Source organism: Pteropus medius, unplaced genomic scaffold, assembly GCF_902729225.1.
Source record: "Pteropus medius unplaced genomic scaffold, Ma_sr-lr_union100, whole genome shotgun sequence".
Lineage (NCBI taxonomy): Eukaryota > Metazoa > Chordata > Mammalia > Chiroptera > Pteropodidae > Pteropus > Pteropus medius.
The window spans coordinates 6,165,201-6,189,664 of NW_024346667.1; the positions used below are offsets into that span (position 1 = coordinate 6,165,201).

General features: G+C 38.8%; 1 protein-coding gene and 1 long non-coding RNA gene across 8 annotated transcripts in view; one reads left to right on the plus strand and one right to left on the minus strand.

Annotated features, from left to right (window-relative positions):
- Window positions 1–12,780, minus strand: part of LOC120613288 (uncharacterized) — a 34,498-nt gene extending 21,718 nt beyond the window's left edge. Inside the window, exons 1-3 of one of the 5 annotated variants that reach the window (XR_005655653.1) lie at window positions 12,450–12,780; window positions 9,110–11,975; window positions 4,005–6,145 (exon numbers count right to left, since the gene is read on the minus strand). This is a non-coding gene — a long non-coding RNA (uncharacterized LOC120613288). Of the gene's footprint in view, window positions 1–4,004; window positions 6,146–9,109 lie in introns of those variants that run through there. The other 4 variants (XR_005655652.1, XR_005655649.1, XR_005655650.1 and 1 more) reach the window with 4 other exon arrangements.
- Window positions 12,781–13,431: 651 nt separating this feature from the next.
- FBXW7 (F-box and WD repeat domain containing 7) overlaps window positions 13,432–24,464 on the plus strand; it is a 173,601-nt gene continuing 162,568 nt past the window's right edge. For all 3 annotated transcript variants that reach the window (XM_039875953.1, XM_039875954.1, XM_039875956.1), the window contains exon 1: window positions 13,432–14,010. The gene's annotated coding sequence lies outside the window, so the exon portion shown is untranslated. The remainder of the gene's footprint in view (window positions 14,011–24,464) is intronic.

The following is a 24,464-nucleotide window of genomic DNA, read 5'->3' on the forward strand; positions in this document are numbered from 1 at the left end:
TCAACCTTAATAAATCTTAGGGACTAATGTTAATGAAGAGAATAGTGAGTCCCAGAAGAACATGACTTATTTATATTTTAAAAACATGCAAAATGAAAATGTGAGAGTGTGTGTGTGTGTATGTATGCGTGTATGTATGCTTGTACGACAGGTTACTAAAAACAAAACTAGGATAATGGTTTTGGGAGGAAGAGTGAAGAAAAGAGGTTTGGAGGGAGGTATATAACAGGGCTTCTAAGGTATTGATAATATTCTCTTTCTAAAGCCAGGTGGTGAGTACACAGCTGTTCATTTTGTTGCTATTCTCTCTATAAATAAATTATACTTTTTCAATGTAGTCGATATTTAACAAAAATAATTTAAATAGAGCTAGCCATAATTCCTTGCTGGTTGTGACTCACAGTAGAGAGTAATGGAAGGATGGGTACTGGACATTGGTTTCAGATCATTCCAAATTGAAGCCACTTATTGGCTATACAACTGTAGGGAAATTACTGAGTCTGTGAGGGATAAGTTTCTTAATAGTAAAATGATTTTGATAATATTGATCCAGCAGGGTAGTAGTGATGATTAAATGAGACAGACATAAATCTTATAGTCATCGCCTGGCACTTATCAGGTGCTTAAGAAATAATAGTTGCTATTCAATAACTTTGCCCACACTTCCTAATATTTTTCCCTTTTAGAAATTTTCCATTGTTCTCATTTAATTTTGTTCAACTTAATTACTTATTGCACGCAAAGCCATTAGGTTGGGTGAGCTATGCCTTAATGTTTCTTATATTTTAAGTTAGTTTCCCAAAATACCATTACCTCATTTGATCCTTTTTCAGTCCTCAGTGTCTAGCACAGGTTGGAACATTAAAGGAGGCCCATTAATCTTAGCAAATGAATGAATGTAGTAGGTAGGTATAATGAGCTGAATTGTGTTCCCCAGAATTCATATATTGAAATCCCAATCTCTAGTACCTCAGAATGTAACTGACCTGGAGATAAGATCTTTAAAGAGGTGTTAAAGTTAAAATCAGGCTGTTAGTGTAGGGCCCTAATCCGATATGACTGGTATATTTATAAGAGGAAGAAACCCAGGGATGAACTCCCAGACCGGAAAGGCTACGTGAGGACGCAGTGAGAAGGTGGCCACCTACGAGCCAAAGAGAGGCTTCAAGGAAAGCCAGCCCTGCCGATGCCTGATCTTGGACTTTCGGCCTACAGAACTGTTCGAAAATAAGTTTCTATTGTTTAAGCCACTTGGTCTGTGGCATCGTTATGTTATAATAGTCCTGGCAAACTGAAACAGCAGGGTAAGTATCAGTATCCTTAAATTATAAATGTGTATGCTGAATCTCAAGCGTTGAGATTTGTACAGACTTTAGTAAGCAGTAAAAGGGCCAACTGCCCATTGAATTGAATCTCGATGTCAAATTCTAGTTCTTTCCATCATGGCTTGCTTCTTTTCAAATTGCTATATTCACATATTTCAATATGTACAAACTTAACTTTTAAATTAAATTCTTGTTTTTAATCAAAGAAACATACAGACTTGTTTAAAAAGAAGGAAGAAAATAAGTCGCCTGCCTTTTCCCTCATCTAGCGTGGCATTCTTGGAGACAACCACTTTCAACTGTTTTCATGGTTTTCCCCCTTCATATTTGCATGTAAATAACATACAGATCCAGATATGTCATGATTTTTCAAACTAAGACATCATCTATTAAGTTTTTATTATTAGAGTCTTTAATAATCCACACACACACACACACACACACACACGCCACTCTCTCATGTCTTTCATCTTAAAGCTTTATCATAATCTTTGATACTTTTCTTCTATATTGTCTGTTTTCTCCAGGTTAATTTTCTTTTTACATTAGACTTTCCTCAAATGTCTGGTGATTCTTGGCTGTCCATTCATATTTAAGAAAAAGCCTGTTTTCTATTTTACCCTGCCTGCACCTGTGCCTTCAGAGGCAACTGATTTCAATTTTTGACATTTTTTAGGCTTCAACATCAGAAATTGGCTGGCTATTGCTGAACATTCTATTGCAGGAACTTAAGTTTTAGCTGCTTCTTCTCTTAGTTATTCCCTGTTTACTTTCTACCTTCTAGGAACTTCTTGGACATCTCTTTTCTGCTGTCATTTCATCTCCTGTACTCTTTGTACTTTTTATGCCTTCTTGTTTCTTGACTGTTATTTTAGGGGGTTTTAAGAGGAATTAGAGAAACACAGGTTTTTAAACAGTAGTCTACATTTCTAATTTCAGCATTTCTTGGATTTTTATTAGCCAATAAGTAATGCTTAGTACCAGTTCAACGCCAATGATTAAAAATATCCCCTAGTGACTATTTTTCCAGCTGCTTCTATCAAAGCCTCTTTTACATTGAAAATCTCAGCTTGTGTTCTGAGTAATAACAGTAATATATTTCATACTTAAGTATCACTTATATCTGAAGATTTTCGTGCTTAGAGCAAGATGAGGAGGGTGTACAGACAGGGAGGAAGGATGGGTATTGAGTCAGGTTCTGAGCAGTCTGGGGAGGCCTTCACAAGGAGGATAGCCTGGTGTGTGAGCCCGAGCAGAGAGGGGAGTGGATCCATGGGGGGTGGCACATCATGGCGGGTCAGACCCCATGAAGGATGAAGGATCCATGCTGTGGGGTGGCCAATGGTGAGGTATCAGAGCCCTAGTTGGGTGAAGAGGGCGTGTACCTGTGGGGATGGCCTGGCACAGGGATCTGGACACAAGTAGGCTGAGGAGGGCCTCCTCATGGGCGAGCAGGCAGTGGCAGCAATGAGAGTTTGGTTTTATACCAAAGGATTGATCAATTAAGTACATGTATTATGGATAATGTGAGTCAGGTTTGTTACCCTAGGAGAAAGAAGTTATAATATGGAAAGGGAGAAAACCCTCAGGTGTTGAATTGGAATTAGAAGTTATCAGTGTGAACTCATGGATTGCGATGTGTCTATATCTATATAACATCGATACAGATATATATAGATATAAATGTGTGTGTGTACAAATGTTTCCTAGCTCTGTCCATCAAGAGAGGCGAAAGCTGTTAACTCGAATTGTAACCAACAGACCTACCCAGATTGTGGCTTCTACATACCATTCGCTACTTAAAGGAACCAAGGCACCTTGGCAGAGTGCCAGACATATAAAAATACAGCAAATATTTAGCAAATAAGAAAATTGCTCGGAACATAATAGAGCTACACGCTATTATTTATCTAAAGTTCAAATTTAACTGATTAACCTATATTTTATTTGGTAACACTATTCCTTGGAGAAATGGCCAATTCCAACACTAAGGCAAGGAAAGTACCACATGAGCCTAGAGCATTTTGTTGTGCTAGAAAAAAGAAATACTCAAAGAATGATGAGGCAAAATGACCTCGAAGCCATTTTGAAGGGGTTCCCACTGGCAACATATGGGACAATTGAAGAATCAAAGTAAATAACAATAGTTAACAGAAATATGAAACCATGAGCCCACGATGATATAAATAAAATAGTAAAATTAGAGTTTGGTGAGGAATAGAATATTAATTTAACGTATCTCCGCACAAAATACTTATTAATTCCAAATAGGAAAAATAGTAACTTCATTTTGAAGTTATTTCATTGTGGAGAAGACTGGCAGACATCGTTTTAACCAAGTGATAAAAGTGAACATCATCAGTAACAGGACAAATTGAAATTAAACATCACCTGATGAGATGATAAGAACGTAGCGACACTTTGGTGACATTCTTGCTAAACACAAACATACCCAAACTGAGGGACATTCCACAAGATAACTAGCTGTGATCTTCGAAAGTATCAAGGCAATCAGGGAGATCATTTCCTAAACTATATAAATGTCTAACCAATATACTGTATACTTGAAACTAATAAAATAAAATGCTAAAAAATAGTATCAAGGTCATGAAAGTCAAAGACTGAGGAAACATTTCAGACTAGAGGAGAAAGAAATGTAACAATTCAATGCAACAAACATTCTGAAGTGTATCCTTTATTTTGCTACAAAAGTTATTACTAAAACAAATGATAAAACGTAACAGGGCTCAGGATTAGGTAGTATCAATTACCAGTGTTAATTTCCTTATTTTGATGGTTGTATTGTGATTACGTGGGAAAATGTCCAACATATACCCGCTTAGGTATTTGGGGGTGATGTGGCATCAGGTTGGCAACTAAATCCCAAATGGCTCAAGACAAAAATAGTTCTTTATACTGTGATTGCAAATTTTCTACAAGTTTCAGATTGTTTTAAAAATAAAAATAATGATTGGTTTGATTTTAAAAGGGAAATGAATATTTAATCATTCTTACACATGGATCTAAAAAAAGAGCTTAAAATACCACTAATATGTTTTGCAATGATGACGTAAGAGACTAAAACCAACCATCTGGAGATTACAAATTTATTAAAAAATGTTCCTGAAATTAAACTGCTAGAAAAATTTAAATTACAAAAAGCAAAAAAGAGGCTTCTACATATTACTGATATTTGCATGCAAAGCAATGGGGGAGAATTGCTATTTAAAACAAAAACCGATGGTAGCTAACTATTTCTGGGGTTTAGACAGTGGCATTTCATCTCTGCGGTAGATGGTCCTTTTAAGAGAAACATCATTAAGGGTGTTAGGGACCGAATGTTCACATGTTAAAATCCTATTTCCTCCCCATCCCATGTGATGGTACTAAGAGGTGAATCCTTTGGGAGGTAATTAGGATTAGATGAGGTCATGAGGGATTAGTGCCCTTATGAGAGTTAGGAGAGCAGTTGCTGCTTTTTGCTCTCCATCATGTGAGGATACGAGATGTCGGCAGTCTGTGACCCCGCAGGGCTCATAGAAGAACTTGACCAATCTGGCACCCTGATCTCAGACTTCCAGCCTCCAGAACGGTGAGAAATTAATTTCTGTTGTTTATAAGCCACACGGTCTATGGTATTTTCTTATAGCAGTCAGGACAGACTAAGACAAAATGTGTCTGACACTGCTAATTTCTTACTCTTTATTTTTCCCACTTTATTAACAGAATTGCAACTTCTCTTTGGCCGCAATTTCCAGCTAAAGTTCTTTTCAGCCTTCTTTAGATCTCAGTGTGTCTCGAAGGCACCGCTCTGTTGATGAGACCTACACAGCAGTGTGCCGGAAACATTGAGAAAAGAATCACCTTTTCCTTGCACAGGCACCACCCTTTCTTCTTCTTTCCGGTCTGCAATGTGGATGTGACTCCTGAGAACAGCAGCCTATTTGTGAGTCATTAGGCAACAAGCTTGGTGATAAAGGTCCACATGACATGAACGGCAATAAGGATGGCAAAGACAGAAACAAAGCGTGAGTACTTGATGGCATAACTGAGCCACTGTGCCAACCTCGGGCTCCCTATTAGTGGAGTTTTTATTAAAAAACAGTGAACCCTCTACATGTTTATGCCAGTTGGGTTTCTGTTATTGGCAACTGTATACATTATTAACAATGAGTTTCATGAAATTGTTGTAAAAGGTGGAGACCCAAGAGTTGAATTGCTTGCTCAATAAAGTAAAAGGAATGTGTTTAAGGAGATTGCTCTGGAGATATGTGAGGAGGATGTTGAGTAGCAAATATAGAGCAATTGGAAGAGACTTCAGGAAAGACATAATCAGTAAAAATTCTCCAAGGTGGCAATTGGCCAACCATTTTAGAAACAGTTATATCTGACATCGATTTTGAAGTTGTTTCATAAGTTAGTTCTATGCTATAACAATTTGTTACCCCTCAACCTAAAGTCCACTACATAGAATAGTCTTATGTTGATGAAATAATAGTGTCCATTGGGGGCAAGGCATTGAAATAATAAGAGGATGCCAGCAACAGTGGACAGAGCTGGCTCTGAACTTGTCATAGCATATAAGATGGTAGGTCAGGACAGTTGGTTTGGTTATTAAAAAAAGTCAACCCTGGAATAAAAGGTATCTTCATCTTTGAAATGGAAGCCTATTTGTTGAAAAAGAAGCCTTTAAAACCTGCAGGGTGCTCATCTTCTAATCTGTGGTGGGACCTTCACAGAAGAGTCAATCCCTCAGGTTTTTGTTTTCTCTTCTCTAGAAGTTCTTTTATAGTTTGGATTGGAACTCAGAACTCATGTTTCTATAAAAACAGTATAACAAAAGGGGGTTGTATTCTCATGTCTGGTTACAAAAGCTTATATAACCCAACCTCACTAGATTAGAATACTAACAGAATGACTTGCTATTCTTTAAGTTTCTAAATGCAAACTTGGTATTAAAATCAGCACTATAACACAATACAATTTTATATTTTGCTCAGTTTACTGCCCGACTGAGGCCAGACAGCATTCCTTCAAGCATCAACTAAGGAATCTGGACTCCTAGCATGTGATCCAATATCTTAACATCTTTTGCTTCTAAGCATTGTAGAAAGGTTAGAAATCACAAGCTGTTTATCTCATGGGAGACTAAGGATCAAGCCTGGGAGTGACATACATTATTTCTGCTTACATCCTACTAGCCAGACTAATCATATGGCCCTAGCCTCATTGCAAGGAAGGCTGGGAAATACAGTTTTCCTATGTGGACAGGAAGAAGAAAAAGGAATATAGGTATCTTGCACCTACTCTGCAGCGATTTGTGAAGATCAAACGAAATAATTGCCATGGTCTAGGTTCCTGACAAATGTTAGGTCCTCTCTTCCCTTTGGAATCAGCTAAGTATACATTAGTGGTGGCACGTAGTGGTGGTGGTTGGTTTTGGTGCAAAAGACTCCTAGTGAAAGGGTTTTAGTAAAGGAAATTAGGTGCAGATTCTGGTAGAGCTAAGCAGAGGCTGCGGGTAGAGGATAGCAACTGTAAAGTTGGACGCTCTTGAAAGGGTTCCTGGGAAGTTAGGACAAATACAAGGAGAGCAGAAAGAGGTAATAAGGGTTTTGGCTGGGAGAAAGGTCAGGGCCTTCCAGGGAAGGCATGGTGGGGCAAAGATGGAAGGAAGCAGTACCATTTACTTCTGGAAAACAGTGGAATACTCAGTATCTCAGAGTGGCTCCCCAACTACTAATGCTGCAGTAAGTGATGTCAAAGGTGAGTGAAAAGCTACTGAAGAAAGGAAGATCATTGTTTACTAAAAATATATCGCACTCTTAGTTGTGTTAAATGTTTAAAATGTTAAAAGTTTAAAATGTTAAAATATAACATTTTAAAAAAGAGAGAAATGATACAATGTAAAGCAATTACTTCCAAATATTGGAGAGTCCAGTTTTTAGTTTCTCTTAAAATATATACATTTAAATACGATTGAAGAATGCAATGTGTGAACCTTGATTGGATCTAAGTTGGGGGTAGGGCACAAGCTATCAAAGATATTGTTGGCATGTTATACTTGAAATTTGCTAAGAGAGCAGATCTTAAATGCTGTCATCACTCCAAAAAAAAAGGTAACTACGTGAAGTGACAGATATGTTAACTAACCTAATTGTGGTAATCATTTCATACTATGTAGGTATATCAAATCATCATGTTGTACACCTTAAAACTTGTACAGTGTTATCTGTCGCTTATATCCAATAATGCTGGAATGAAATATTATTGGGACAACTAGGAAAATTTGTTAATTTTCTTAATTCTGATTAAAGGTTGGAGTTAGGTATATCCTTTTTCTTAGGTTATACTTGCTGAAGTATTGGAGTGAAGCATCATGCTTGTAACCTACCTTCAAATGGTTTGGAAAAAGTAAATAATGCAAATATAGCAAAAGGTTAACAAGGACCGAATCCAGGTGAAAGTTGTACCAACACACATTATACTATTCTTTCAATGTTTCTGTATTTTTCAAAATGAAAATCTGACATATGACAATGATTGAAGGTTTCTAGCACACGATCATTTATTTGCTTACCAAGAGAATAAAAGCAGTCACTCATTTATTCATTGAATATATCATCAATGATAATATAGGTCAAGTAGTTTTAGATGATAGCGACTGAAGTCTCAAGCCTGGCACATATTAGGCACTAGACTGTAAACTCCATGAAGCTAGGGACAAGGTCTGTTTTCTTTACATCATTTTAAGTTCAGCAAGCACTTAGTCCACTGCTAGGAAACAGTAGGTGACAAGTCAGTTTTTGCTCACTGAATGGTAAAGTAAATGTGAAAACTCTATGCTTATGATAAATATTCTAACACTTTTATGTTTTCTATATATCACTGCTTTTTTGAAGTTAACACAAAAATATATGAATAATATTTATGTATTTTGTACCTTTGACAACTCCTTATTGTTAATTTAATTATTCGACTTTGAATTTCAAGCCAAAACATTTTAAAGCCTTTGCTGTTCAGAATTAAGTTACATCTAAGCCTACCTTAACATTTTTATGAATTTATTTCTTTAAGGCTGTTTTCACTCAATATTTAATTTAAAAAATAATAGATTTTATTAGATCAAAATACTTTGTGACTATTAATTACAAAACCAAATAAAGAATTCTTCTGAAACATTAAGGTTAGATTGTCAAAGATTTCAAGTGATTCAAAGTTATTTATTTTCTACTAAAGCTAGAAATTATCTATCATTCATTTTCAGAACACTCTTTTTGCAAACCCGGATAATTATGAAAGCAACACAGGCAATCTTGTCACATGGTTGTCAAGTTTTCTAGGTTGATTTCTTCTTGTATCTAAAAAATGTTAACTTCTGATATCCTCCAACATTTTTAACAGAATTATGAAATTATTAGGGACCTGATCATCAAATCCAAGGGCCTCTCTCACATCATCTGATACTTCTAACTACTGTTTTCTTTTTTGTAATTCTTTTCTCAGATATTGAAGAAGTATGATAATTCTTTGAAGAGGCAATGGGGCCTAATGACAGATTGGGAGTGGAGAAACCTTATTTTTTTTAAAGCAAGTTTCCATTTAATCCCTTTTAGCATTATCATTTATATTAACCTTTAAAGTTTATACTTATATTTTTATTTGTATCAATCTCATTCAGATCCTAAAGCTGTTGGGCTTAAAATATCCTTATTGAATGGTAGAAAAAGAGGTTTGCCATGTGGAAGTGAACAATATTCTACAGACCATGGGAATTAATTTACCTTATTGTTCCAGAAGATGGAGAGCGTAGGTATGGTATAATGGCATATACTATTTGAAGACTTGGGGTGAAGTCCAGGCTTCCTAGTTAATTGCTCTTTTGACCTGGTAAGTCACTTAATTTCTCTGGGTCTCATCTTCTTCCAGCTTTGAAATATCACTGACTCTAAACAAAGAATTGACAGGTAAGAGAATGATAAAAACAATCGAACAGAATATGTTGGGAAAATTCTCCAGGTGGTAACATGGGTGGTATGTATTGATATTAATTAGTTAAATTGAAAAAAAAAAAAACACATGTATTTTAGCATAAACTTTAGGAGAAAAGAGTCATTGTGACTTTTATAAAATGAATGGAAATGGGAAATGAAAAGTGCTGGGGAAACAAACATAGTTGCCTATAAAATACAAAGCAACAAAGAATAGAATTTAGTTACACAGAGAATAAAAATTGCCTTTACATACTTGACGGAAACTAAATCACAACAAATGACACCAGCTCACTGGGCACCTCAGAGATTAGGTATGAAAAAGATAGTACCACACTTCAGAGGAAATGCAAATGCCTAGCTGATATGTGAACAGGTCTTCAACATCAGTAATCAGGGAAATGCAAAATGCAAGTTAAAACCAGAATGACATAGTACTACACACCCACCAGACTGGCAAAAAGGACTGGCAATACAAAGTGTGGTTAAGGATGTAGAGCAATGCAACTCAAACATGGTTGGTGTGATTATAACACTTTAGAAAACAGTTGGGCATGATTTATTCAAGTTTATGAAACACCTACCACTCCCAGGTATATACCATACAGAAACTGATTCAGTCGTGATAGAATACATATATGAAGACACAGCAGCATTTATAACAGTCTCAAACTGTAATAACCCAGATATCCATCAACAATAGAATGGCTAAATAAAATATGGCATATTGTACAGTGGAATACTGTAATATGCGGCAATTAAAATGAACAAACTATAGCCATATGAACAACCTGAAAAGGACACGGATTATAAACAATGTTGAGCAAAAGCAGTTAGTACAACCGATTACATATTATGTTGTTCCACTTAATAAATTCAAAAAAAAGGGAAAAATTAACAACATATTGTTTAGGGATGCATGCTTGTGATAAAACAATAGAGGAAAGCAAGGAAATGACTATCACAAAAGTTAGAATAATGGTTACCTCTGAAAAAGAGGGCAAGAGTTGTGTTGAGGAAGGTCAGCAGGGGACTTCTGCAGTGCTGGCAATGCTCTATTTCTTGACCTGGTTGGTCACATGGAGGTTGCTTTTGTGATTACTCATTATACTGAATTACTGCTTTATGCATTTTAATGTATATTTCACAATGAAAATGCTAAAAGTAATTAAATACTGTAGATGGCATTTGTAGAAAGAAATTTTGCCAGATCATTTAGCTTATGAAATCTGACAGTAAAAACCACTGATGCGGGATAATAAAACACTGATTAATGTCTTAGAAGAGCTCATTTTCAAGTGTAGGAGAAAAGACCCCTTTACAAATATCCCTTTGTTATATTTTAACATAGTATGTAGATCTTTATCACAAACAAATTGATGAATCAGCGAAGAACTGTTACCTACAACTTCAGATTTTAGGAGAATTTTGAATGAACTAGCTGTTTTCTCCTCTGGATTAATAATAAATAAAAGAACTAAAGAACTGCAGATCTAGCTGTGAATATATGAACTTCCTCCCCTCCAGTCGACAGTTCCAGCTGTTTCCTCCAGTTATCATGCTGGGTGGTGAGGTGGGTGGATCTTGCCCAGTAAGTTCACTGCAGCTGTTACTTCCTAAGTAGGTGGCTCCCGGCTCTCCTGAGGGCCAATCTGTGTCTCAGCACAAAGATTCTAAGGTGGAGCCATAGGTCAGGCTGCTGAAAAACCCCACGTGGTACATGCTTTCCTGAAGGCATCCTTCTGGTTGCAGAGCTCGGACGTTTTTACTCTTTTTTTCCCCAAAACCCACAGAACTAAAAATCTGAGGTGCTCAGCATCACAAAATCCTTCCCCTAAATTTGTGCATTTTACTCCTTCAATTTCCACCAGGGAATTGGTGGGAAAAAAAAAGATTTGTTTTGTAGCCGTGTACGGCCATCTCTTGGTGGTCTGATACCGAATTTTATTTGGAAGAATATGGACAGGACAGGTCATGAAAAGATAGTCAAATCCAGGGTAGCTTAAGCAAGATAGTTAACCTGACTCTTGGAATTTAGGATCAAGGGCAGTTGGACAGTTGGGTAGGTGCTACTTTGTGAGTCTCTTCTAGCTTCTGTAACATCTCCCTCCCCCAGCCCATCACTTTTTCTGCAGCATTTAAATAAAAATGAGCACTTGGATTTACCCAGTTAGAAGTTTGTTCGGTCTGTTCTTTGCATTTGGTGGTGGTAGTAGTGGCAGAAATCCTGAGTTTCCAAAATCTGCCTCTAAAAACTTATCCTTGGAAGGTGGAAAGACTTGTAATATCCATTACTGCCCCTTCCAGAGGAGGTAGGGCCTGCCAGGGCCCAGCGACAGAACTGTGGCATCTGCTTCCTTTCATCAACGCTGCTGCTGTATCCCATTCTCACTCACTCTTCACCAGGACAGGTTCAAGACAGACTTCTGAGGATTCTGGCCTTTTTAAAATTTCACTTCCTAGAGAACTACACATTTAACTTCATGGTTTTTTTTTACTTAAATTTACTTCCCAAGATAACATCTGTAGGAAAAGCTGCACGACAGTAATAATATTTATTTTAGAAAGGAAATAGCCTGAGTCAGACCTGAAACACGGGCCACACTTTCTTGATGACGGGAACGGATACCGATTAACAATCAAGACCAGCTCTCCAAAGCTGCAAACCACAAGCACAAATGATCACGAAAAGCAAGGCAAAATTGTCAAACACTCTTTTTACAATCTCCGGGAGGATGGCTCCCTTTCCCTTGCCCGGGCAATTTACTTCCTTTTGCATTAAAGACTCAGACTGTGATTCTTTACTCAGGCCGCACCGTTATTTCCTTTCGGTGGGAGTGGGGGATGCATTACAACTCTCATCTTTACAATGCTATGCAGTTTTACAAAGAGCTTGCACTTCATCCACTCTTCTGAGCTCCGCGAGTACTCATTCATTCATTCATTCATTCATTCATTCATTTACCAAACATTTGCTCGGCTCGACCACACGTGATCGGGCGCTGGGTCTCGCCCCACACCACAGGAAGGGTGCGACGCTCGCTCCCGGGAACAGGTGCAGAGGATCAGAATGTAGGACAACTTTTCGCTCAGAACAGCTTTTCCAAGGGCCTTTTGGGGCCAAATACCTCACCTTCGGGTGGTGCGCGCCCGAGTATGGCCGCGCGGCCTGGGCCTCCTCTTTGCTCCCAAAGGAGCAGTCACCACCTGCCCTGAAGGAAACCGCTAAAGAGCAAGCCCTCTCCGCCGCCCTCGGGTCGGGGATAAGATCAGGCGGCAGCTTGGGCTCCACTCGGCTCCTCCCCTTCCTCTCTTCTGTTCTGACGCGGCCGTAGAGGCGGCGGCAGCAGCGGCGGCGAGTCCCGCGGCCCGGGGCGCACCCACCCGCTCGCCGAGCCCCTACTTCCTCTTCCTTTCGGGCGTCATCAGCGCGCGCCAGAGTCGCCCAGGGCGGGGTGATTGGAAAGGGAAAAAGAGGCCAGCGGAGGAAGCCGCGGAGCGGAAAGAGAAGGGATGGGGGAGGAGAGCGGTTGCTAGGTGACTTGCGTCATCCGTCCGCGCCGCTTTCCTCCCGCCCCTCTCTCTGGAGTGAGGCGAGAGCCCCGCACAGAGCGATCGAGACAGCGAGCTGAGCTCCGGGTGCTGCTGCCACCGCCGCCGAGAGCGTGAGAGCCTGGGATCGCCCGAGAGACCCCGCCCCCGTGCCCTGGCCGCCGCCGAGACCTCCGCCCTAACCTGGGGCAGCGGGAGCCGCGGCCACCGCTCTTCTCCCCCCCTCACCTTCCCGGCCGGCAGCGGCGGCTGCACACGCCGGAGCCCGAGCCCGAGCCGGAGCCGGCGGCTGGGGGGCAGGGAGGCGGCTACCTCGGGCCGGGACTAGTCAGCTGCTCCGCGGTGAGAGGACGCCGAAGAGGAGCCGGAGCTTCTGTCTGGTCCCGGGGCGCAGGGCGAGGGACCCCCAAGGTGTAGGGTGGGGGTCCCAGCCGCAGCGACACATGCGGGAGCCGGGAGCGGGGGCGGCGCCGAGCGGAGCCGGCCGGGTCCCCCACCTCGCTGCCGCCTCGGCCACCCACCCGGGGCCGTAGCATCTCGCCCCGGAGTGTATGAGCCGGGGCCCCAAGCTCGGCAACCACCCCCGGCCGGGGGGGCAGGGACCCTCATGTGAAGAGGCGGCCAGGGCGGCGGGGAGAGCAGGACCGGCGCCGCCGTCCTTTCCTTACCTTCCCCCGCCCCTTAACCCCCTCGGGGGTCTTCTCCCGTGGCCAGTCGCCGGCCCCCCGGCTCCTTGGCAGGACTCCGGGAGGAGTTCTTAGAGCCCCCTCCCCCGCCCCAGCCCCGAGGGCGGCGGGGCCGGGGGGACCCGGGGGGCCGGCCGCTGCCTCCACCCAGAGGAAACTTTATAAAGACAAAATTCGGAGCCTCCCAAACGTGACTGTCCCGGGAAAAGTGGCCCAAGACGGGCAGAAGACACAGTTCGGAGAGACCCAGGAAGAGGAAAAGAGGAGGTAAGCGGGGCCGCCGCCGCCTGAGCTTCGGCAGCACGGAAGAGACCCGGGTGGCCGCCTGGTTGAGCGACACGAGCCCCGCTTCTTCCTCAGTAACACGCGAGTCGGAGCCTTCCGCAGCTACAGCCTCAGTCCGGAGGAGGAAGGGAACCAGCCCACTTTCTCAGCGCCACGGCTCCTCTCTAAAGAGTGAGTGTCCCCGGGAGAGGTATTGAGGGGTGGGAAGTGGATGGATGCCGGTGCGTCCTCCTGGAGTTTTGCTGATGTTTTCCAGGAGTGTTGGGAGTGCATAGGTGAGAAGTGGGGTACCTTGATTCCTCACAGTGGGAGAAGTTATTAGGTAGTCCTGTGTTTAACCTTTTAGCTCTTTGTATGTACAATACGAAAACTTACAGGCTTCTCTTAGAGGAGTTCTGTCTTTCTCCAAAGTGGACACTTGCACCTTTCTGGCCAGTAATTGACAAAAGGAAATTGAGGAAGCCGGAGCATATGTGCACACAAAGGACATCTCTGTAATGTACCTTTCCCTGGTACACCGGGTGTGAAACAGCTCTGTAGTTTTTGTTTCTGGGTAACCCTTATTTGGGGTTACCCTGTGAACCCCTGAAAGTAAAATCAATCTTTCTTTCCTTTTTTCTTTCTTTCTTTTTCTTTCTCTTTCTTTCTCTCTCCTCTCTCTCTCCTCTCTCCTCTCTCTCTCTCTCCCTCCTTCCTTCTTTTCTTTCTTGTCTGAAAAGATAAATAAGTTCATTTCAGTACTTATTGGAGCAGAAGTTTACCTTCTTGTTTCCTGGGTCCGATTCCTGTATGTCAGGAATACATTGTAGCAGATTTAAATTACTCAGGAAATTCTGCGTTCTTATGAATCACAACTTATTTGTAGGAGAGCATTGATACTTTAACCAGTTATAAAAGTTGTTACATTTGTTTTCTAGTTGTTACATTTGTTTTCTAGTTGTTACATTTGTTTCCTTACCCAAATGCTTTTTTTTTTTTTTGAGTAGCGTGTGTCCTAATTGCTAGCACTTTTTTATCTGGCAGAATGACTTGAGGCTTTACATATTTGAGTTGTCTTTACTTCTCTATCAAATGAGAAACTTTTGATATTTAAGATTTTGAAAAATGATTTTTCCCATTACTTTAGAGGTGAAGTCTGTAAAATCTTTGATTTGGATTTTAGGTATCCTTTCAGTGCCAAATTAAGGTGCAAGAAAGTAATTAACATTTCATATGTTTGTATGGACCTTAAGGCTTTAGCATATAGTGAAATTTTGAACATAGGCAATAAGTACTGTGCTGAGAATTATGGGCCCTCCAGAGAACTGTGTGGGTTTGCTCTCTCTGAAGCCACTGCTGAGAGAAGCTTTGTGGGAATGAATGTAAGCCTGGGGTTATCTGTGCTAACTTCTCCATTCAGGATCTTGATTAAATTGATTTAAAGCTTTCTAAAAGAATGTTTTCATCTTGTTTTTTTCTCTTTTGAGGTAATGAGTTCCACAAGCTTATTAGCTCCTGAGTTATGTAGCAATTCGTTTATTTATCCCAATCCTGTCTCTTTAAAGTTTTAGGACACATCTAGAGTTTATGTTTTGAGAAATGTTAGAACAAGCGGGAGTTCATCTTTTTCTGGTTTTACAGATTTTGATTCTCTTTACCTTCATCTTTCTTGATTCTTTTTGTCTTAGACTGATTTCTTCGATCCCTTTAATCACTCTGCTCTTCTCCAGAACTCCATGTGTTTTGTTTTTCATTATATGCCTTGTTCTTGTTATGCTTTTATAGGGCACCTTAAATTCTATTTTAAATGGTTACTGACATGAAAATATTGATTAGTGGATGTAATGTTAGACATGGAATCAAACCTAATGTCTCTGGATCTGTTATCTTATTTTGTGACCTTGAGGAAGTCATGTATTCCATGTTTTACAGATAGCAGAAAAAAGTTTAGTCTCGCATAGGCTGTGTTTTTGACGAGGAAATGGGGACACACCACCAGACAGACTGTACTTTGAGTGTAGATTGAAATCCATCAACTTGCTTACTAACTTTAAGAATTACTTTGTATTGCTTTGACGATACCATGATTTTTAAATCATGGTAATGTTTTATTGCTTATTTGGGTACCAAAGAAACAACAAAGTATTTGGGGTCCCTGCCTTTGAGATGCTTTTACTTATGGAGGGGGAAGGCAAAGGCAATGAATCACAAATTGCACAAAATTGTAGGAAAGGAGGTAAGGACCGAATTTATTATCACTATATGTCAGATACTGTGTTTGGTACCTTATAGATGTAAATGTATTCGTATATTTTTCACTAGGGAAATGTTGATGTTGAACTATGCAGAACTAATTGGAATGTCTGAGCCAAATCTAAGAAGGTCGTTTTTAGGAAGAAAAGTGTTTAAGATTTTTGGAATTGGAGGGTGTGAGGAACAAATGTAATTAGGAAGTTAGTGTGATGGGAAGACAGGGAAGTTGGTAGGCTTAGGGTCAGTCTGTGTTTGTGTAGATACATGTTTACAGCTCAGAGAAGCAGTTAAGAAGAATGTTTCTGAGACAGTAGTTTTAGATGATTGAGGAGAAACAGTATTTTAGGCCAAGAGACATTATACCTGAATGTTTCTGAGACAGTAGTTTTAGATGATTGAGGAGAAACAGTATTTTAGGCCAAGAGACATTATACCTGTATCGGAATTTTCTTTTTCTAGGAAACCAACAGTTTTACACTGTGGTCATTGAAGAGCTAGCTATACAGATAGAGGAGTGAAGAAGATGCTTCCAGTATTTTAGTATGATGCTAGTGGTTTCTGGCTGAAAATGTAGAGCTGGGAGTCATTTTCAAAGTATTAAGGTTTCTCGAGAGTGCTGATGTAGAATTTAAAAAAAAAAAAGGAAAATATGGGTATTTTTACTTGGGGGAGGAAATCTATTAAAGTTAGCAAAGATATAGTAAGAACAGAGAATGGATGAGACTCTCCCTAAAATAGATGTTTTAAGAGTGGATAAAAGTTGACCTTGAAAAGGGAGGAACAACCTTTAAACATGGTTAGCAGTTCAGTCTTAGGGAATATAATTCTATATTTTTGAAACAGCCATAATAAACTTACCAATCCCTTGGGGTTAAGTTCAGAAGAATATATAGGATTTCACTGTTATGGAACCTATGGATAAAAGGACAGATTTCTTTCACCATATTCATGTTTTTAAAGTTTGCCCAACATTATTATCCTAAGTTTGGTCTTTAACATGATGAAATGGGGCTAAAAATAGCTGGGAGAGAAGGCTGCTTCCCCTGTTCGAAGTTGGTGTGTGTCTTTGTGTCTCATACAATGGAGGGGATATCCCTGTGTTGGCACAGCAGTGTTGAAAAAAAAATTTTTTTTTTTTTAAAAACCCTTTTTATTAGAAAACGAATACAAAACAACTTGGCGCTTAAAAAAATTCAGATATCTTTGAAGCATAAGACACTGAAAGACTTTTTTTGGTGGTAAAACCTGCTGCTAGTGTGGCTAGCATTTAGTGTTGACTCTACAAAGAATTGAGGATCGTGAGGTAGGGATTATATATATAACCACATTTTTGTCTTCCTTAGTTTAAATTCTCCATCTTCCTAGTACCTTATTTGGCCTCTTTTTTTTACCAGTGGTTATTCTAATGGCAGAACCCTCTGGGGAAGAGATATTTAGACAGGGAGCTAGATCTAAGGTGAATCCAGGATGAGGGTACAGGGACTGGAATGTATGCCACATGAGTGCCTGCTCTCTTCTCCCCTACTTGCCACGTTTTTTATACAGGTGAAACCATGTTTAGATGAATGCAAAGGGCCTTTTTGGGTTAACATGATTTACTAGTACAGACAGTGGGTAAGGTGGGACTCTGGTAGTAGGGAGTGGTAACCTCATGTGCTTTGCTTGACAACGTTGGAGTTGATGTGGGATGATTAAAGAGCCTTGAGGGTGTGCGTTTGTGTTTGTGTGTTTTAGCACCAGATGACTTCCAAAGTCCATACCTAGGCTAGCAGAAGCTGAATTCATATATTTTGGAGATGGTTCTTGGAAAAGTGTTGTGTTGCTTCCGATATCTCATTGTGTGGAGGGGGAGTTGGCAAGCTTTTTTGTTGTCATTAAGAGTCAGTAAGTAAATACTTTAGCTTTTGTAGACCACATGGTCTCTGTCGCAGCGATTCAGTTTTGCTCTTGCAGTGTGAAAGCAGCCATAGGCAATACGTAAGTGAATGAGTGTGACTCTTCCAATAAAACCTTATGTATAAAGCAGGAGGTAGGTTGAGTTTGGCGTGTAGTTTATGGACCCCTGGCGTAGGCAACTGCCAAGTTCACCAACAGTACAGTATGAGCTTCATTCCTTACAAAGCTGGGACTGGCTTCTTTAGGTGGTCTCTGTTTTCTAAATCAGATATGTTCCTTGGGAGCAGTCTTAATATGCTTCAGCATAAAGCAGAGTCTGCCATTCAAGATAGTGATGAAAACTGTGGGTTGAGGGGCAGTGGCAATGCCATCTATAAAGGAGTGCAGCAAAAAGTAGGGACTACTTGCATTTCTTGTTCCTAGATACCATAATTGGCATACAGTGGTATTCTGACTGCGTATCATGGCCAAAAGTATCTTTGAAGAAAGGGTATGGGTATGATTTTGGAAGTTCTGAAAATAAATTGTAAAGCAGTTAATTCAGATGTAAAAATTAGAAGTGTTTGTGGTTGGCTTGAATCAGGTGAAAATATTAGCCAAATTATAAGAACATTAAGGTTTGATACTTCTGTCTCTTAAAAGCCTTAATCTCTTATAGTGACCAGTTCAGTATGTAGAATTATTGACTCCACAATTTTTGTTTTGTTAATTTCAAGTATGATATTTTAAATCACTTAAATTATTTAAATGTATACTTTAAAAAGCTATGCTGTATTCTTAAGAGTAAATGTTGCAGAGTTAATTTCTTAGGTGAATCTGTCTCTAATGTTGTTTAGAAAGGATAATTTACTCTGTGCAATTGTAGCTATTATCAAAACATTTGTTTCATATGTCAACAAATACCTGCATTGGATGATGGTGTTTTTTTGCCCTGGTTTCATAAATCTTATTTATCTCAGAATTCTCCTGTTTATGGCAGGGGAGGTGGTTAATCTTGCAATAGCGATCACTTTTTAGTTAGTTTCAAGCCAGCTTTTTACTTTATGTAGTATTTCTATGCATGTAATTGGTACTTCTGTTCTTCATCCATAAAAAAGGGAGAGTTCATATAATCTGACAATTTTAGCATATCTTTTAGAGAGACACTGTAAAGTTGCTTCCCTATTCATTTGGAGATGATGTTTTTTCCTTATTCTTTTAAAAATCTTCCTTTTAACTTTTGCCTTTTCAAGTAATTTTATCATTTTTTCAAGCTGAAAAATGGGTGGCAATTAAAAGATATAAAGTGTTCATCTTATATCTGCAAATATTCCAAATAGGAATATCTATATGATGACACTTTCTGTGGACCAGGGAAAAGAGTGATATATTTGTTTGTTTGTTTGTCTGTCTGTTTGTTTTTAAGTGTAGCGAATTGTTCTTACAAACAGATGAGTAAAAAAAGTTGCTTTCAAATTCTGAACTCTTGATGTTAAACCTTTCTACTTCGAGACTTTTTTTCCACTAAGTGTAAAACCAGTCTTTCAATGTGCATTTAAATTTTTGCTACTTTACTCATGCTAACTCATTGATACTTTTTCATGATACCTTCCACAGTGTGTTTAGAGTATATTTCCTAAGCGTATATGACATTTCCTGGACACTATGGGATACATATTTTCTAATTATATTTTTATGCACAAGCGTATTTAAAATTTTCTTGTATTTCCCCTTCAGAATTGTGAAATATTTGATGGAACATCTGTACTTGAGTTGGATATTGAACAACAGACTAACATATAACACTTTTTCTAAAATGTTCCTTTAAAATTTTTGAGTAACACTTGATTTCTCTAAAACAGCAAGCTAATACAAGAAAAAGTTGAGAACCTGCATTTGTGTTGTAGCTGCAATGCAGGTAGCTGAAAGGTAATAAACAGGAATGCACAAGAGACCTTACTGCTTGAGTATCTTATCTTTTGCTCTTTCCCCATCACCTAAGGGATAGCTTGTGGATCAGTCAGATATTGTGCAGTTTCTGTTGCTATGCTGTCACTCTGCCCTTTCTTTCCAGCTGAAAGATAGCTACTGGAAATCTGGGTGGCTTTGGGAGGCAGCTAGCATGTTGTGAGTGTGTGTCTGTGTGTCTGTGTACCTAGTATATTATGCAAAATGCTCCTTTCTGCATGACTGCTTTGGAATTTAGGAAATATTAAAATATGTAGTGCAAAATATTTTTAATGTCACTTAGCCTTTCCTCTGAGAGGCTCACCATTGGATAAGATACTGTGTTTTCTTTGGACTTATTAATTCCACAGAATCGTGAATGCACCCATCAATTACAGACAGTCCCTGACTTAAACGATGGTTCGACTTAGACTTTTCGACTTTATGGTGGTGTGAAAGCGATATGCATTCAATAGAAACTATACTTCGAATTTTGAATTTTGATCTTTTTCCAGGCTAGCGATAAGCAGTATGATATTCTCTCATGGTGCTGGACAGCGGCAGCGAGATGATTTTGCCTCACTTTAGGCTAATGTAAGTGTTCTGAGAACGTTTAAGGTAGGCTAGGCCAAGTAAGATATTCGGTGGGTTAGGTATAGTAAATACACTTTTGACTAATGTTGGGTTTATTGGAACCATAAGGCAATGTGCATCTGTATGTTAGTGCCAGATGTAAAGTCTCAAGGCAAATTGCTGGTTTGTATTTGGAACAATGTATGTATCTTATCAAACTTTTAGGATGGTATATTTTTTAGGGCAGTATAAGGAGTAATAAATAATAGACCTTTGTGTGACATCTTCTGACAAGGAGTTGCTTCACTGATAATAGTAGCTTATAACCGTCTAATGGTTGAAAATATGTGTACCTGGAGCCAGCAATATGCTGCTAATTCATTTTCATTTATCTAATAAAATATAATCATACTATGGAGAAAGAAACCTCATTTGTTAGGCAGTTCATTTCTTAGCACGTGGCCTTGGACAAGCTATTTATCCTTTTAATATTGGCTTCATCACCTGTTGATAGGAAAAACCATGTATTTCACAGGATTGTTGTTAGGATTAAATGAGATGATATAAAACGTGCAAAGCTCTTAGTCCAGTGCCCGGTAAATAGTAATGTGACCCATCACTGTTAACTTATTAAGTTAAAGCTCTTTTAAAATGGGACAGACAGAAGGCTAACGTCAGCCTTTATATTGGCCTACATTTAAATTCAGCCCTTGAGTTCGACCAATAATATTGAAGTAATTCTGCAGTATTTTCAAAAGCAGTGTATTATTCATTAACATTTTATTTTAAAAAAATTAAAAACTAGAGAAATGGCAGAACTACTGTGCTTATTATTTATAGAAAAGAAAGACTGATTTGAACATAATTAGAATTTGAATTCAGCTCCAAAGACCTAAATATGCTTAGATCAGAAGGGACTCTTAAATAGAGTGACTGTGCTTTAAATTGTCCAGTTAGAAATATAAGGATGTAATTCAGCTATCAAGTCTTCTTTTTGTTTTTTGTTTTTAAATCAAGTCTTTTAACTGCCTATCTTTTTAACTGTTGGAAATAAAAAGCTTTAAAAAACCACAATATTTAATAAGTTATAACTGTATTATTACATCTCAAATTAAGATGGAAGGAATTTTATTTAGGTGATTCTATTTTAATTAAATTTTAGTTTTTTCCTTTTTCCTAAAATGATTAGAGAGTGTGTGTTAGTCACGTGTGTGTTTGATAGTTCCTTTCCATGCTTAGTATTTATTAAATACAAGATCAGTTTCAGAAATAACTTTTCCTTCAGGCTTGGCGTAATCAGTGTTCTGTTGGCCAATACAAGAAATAAATGCTTCTGGATCATTTTTGTATTTGGAAAGTGTTTCTATTTTGGGAACAATTTGGCTATGCCTTCATAGTCTGTTTATTTAATAGAACTGTGTATTTAAGATAAATATATGAAAAAATTCAAAGGCAGAAAGGAGAGATTGAGATATATTTTTTAGCACTGATTTTCATGCCAACTCTTGTCCTCACTCTAACTTCTTTTAAGGCAAGTTTGCTTTTAGGTTTTGGTATAAATGCAGAAATTAGATTGGTCTAAATATTAGTTGATCTCTGGTTAAGTAGTTAATTTAATGAATATTAATGAATACTGAAAAAATCAGTATTTTAAATATTTTTTTGTTGTTGGTAGCAGTTGGAGTTATACTTCTGAAATTATGCTTCTTTCATGTCAGAGGTCTTCAAAAAAGAATTTTGTAATTATGAATAGGTTACTGGATAGATAGATAGGAGAAGAGTGTAGTCTCTCTAGTGAGTTTAATTTTTTCTTGCTTATTTATTATGTATGTAATAAAAGGTTAGATAAATAAATATGTGGGTCATCAGTTTTCTTTTGCATATTTGGGGATTCTAAATTGACTGCTGTGTGAATTTGGTAATAGAAACTTTGGAATGCCGCTGTAATGAAGGGGGAACCTTTTTCTACTGAGTATTACAAAGGTAGGATTTTTTCATTAGAGAAACATTCAAATTTTAACTTGCTAGATTAGATATTTAGAGCAGAAAACACATAATTTCAGATTTTTTCTAAGGACCATTTAGTAGGAGAGGAGAGAGATGGGATGTACTGAGGAGGGGAGAGACACAGCCAAGCAGGGAGGGAAGAGGCAGACACCAAGGAGAGCAGCTCCGGAAGTTTTGAGGTCAGTCTTAGTCAGAGGTCACACCCTGTTATTTCTTTGGGTTGTGGACGTGGGGTGTTACCACTTGTTATCTACCACCCTTTGAAATGTTGATTAGATGATTGACTCTAGTTCTTAGCTTTTCAACATCTGGATTCTTTAAACCATTGAAGTTTTAATCTGTATGGGATAATCAGTATATCCTGGGTGGAAAAATTTCCGCAGTACCTGGTAGGAGAAGGGACCAAGGGGGGTTTTTTGACTACACTGGAGTTTCTCTTTTTGTTTTGTTGTCTTTTTTCCTTGTTGGCCACATTTCCCTAGCTTTGCCTAAAAGGGATGCTTGTAATTCTATATATGTGACATAATTGTTGAGAGGAAAGCTTCGGGGTTGATAGACCGGGTTCCAGCTGTGCTGCTTGTGACCTTGGGCAAGTTATTTATTCTATGTGTGTTTCCTGTAAAACTGGGATGATAATAATAGTACCTACCTCGTTAAGAGGACTGGATGAGATAATGCATCATAGAGTCTGGCTGAGAGTTAATGCTCAATAAATGTTAGCTGTTGCAATAATATTAATAAACTTTATAATGTTGTTATTTCTCCGAGGTTGCTGGTTTATTTGAATGCTGAGGGCATTTGTGATCTTTGCTTCAGAATATGTCAGTAGAATACTGTCTTTGTTCAGCAGCACATATTAACTGAACACCTACTGTGCCAGGCACTGATCTAAGTGAACAAAACATAAAAATCCCTGCCCTCTTGAAACTTAGTCTAGTTGTGGGAGACAAACTACACGAAGCAAAATAGGTGACCCATCACTCATCTTATGAAATTTGGTGTTTGACTTCATGTGTGTAAGCCTCTGTTAACCATCCCTAATAGTCTTCGCCTTTAGATCTTTATTTGTTCCTGTTGGCTGTGCTGGAGAGTGTTGGGTGGCAGGAGCACCCCAAAAGCATAGAACCAGTTTCATTGTCTCCAGCTACAGCTAGATCCTAATTTTAAGGCAGCCTTACACTCACCATTTCCTTGACTTACTACTTAAATTGGCATTCACAAAACTCTACTTTCGGTCCCCAGACTTCTGTTTCACATTGTTTACAGAAGTGTTTCTCCTCCCCAGCTCATCCATGGCATTTCTTAAGAGAAGGAGATACTAGAAACCTCTTTTAAGAAGTATTTCCTGACTATGCTTTTCCATCACTTATTTTTTATTTCGTACTTTCCGTGTATTAAATGTATTTAACTTGGTTATTCTCTGTTTCTTTTTTTTTTTTTTAAATTGTTTTTTGGTCTTTTCAATTAAATTGTGAGCCTTTTTAGGTTAGGGACCACTTTTCGATTCCAAGCTTTAGCTTCCTCACTTGAAAAAAAAGATAATACCTACCTTACACAGGGATGCTGTGAGATTTTAGAGAGATAATGTATGAAAAAGGTAATTCTTGTTTATCCTGAATTGAGATTGGGAGCCTTTCAACTTCTGCTTGTGTGGATAATTTTAGTTTTTATTTCTAGATAAGATTCAGAATATTACTTTCCAATTATCAGATGATAAAGGCTGGGCATTAATGAGAGGTGGTATAACAGCGACTAGGAGCCACCATTGTGTGGGTTCAAATACAGAGTACCACACTTATTGGTTGTGTGACTTTTGGCAAGTTGTTTAACGCACTTGGCCTTGTTTCTTTATTTCATGGATAATATATTGTTAGATTAAATGAGATAATAAATGAGGAGCACAGAACAACGCCTGGCACATAATAATGGCCTCAGAGAACATTTGGCAGTATCTGGAGATGTTTTGATGGTCAGAACTCAGTGGGAGACTT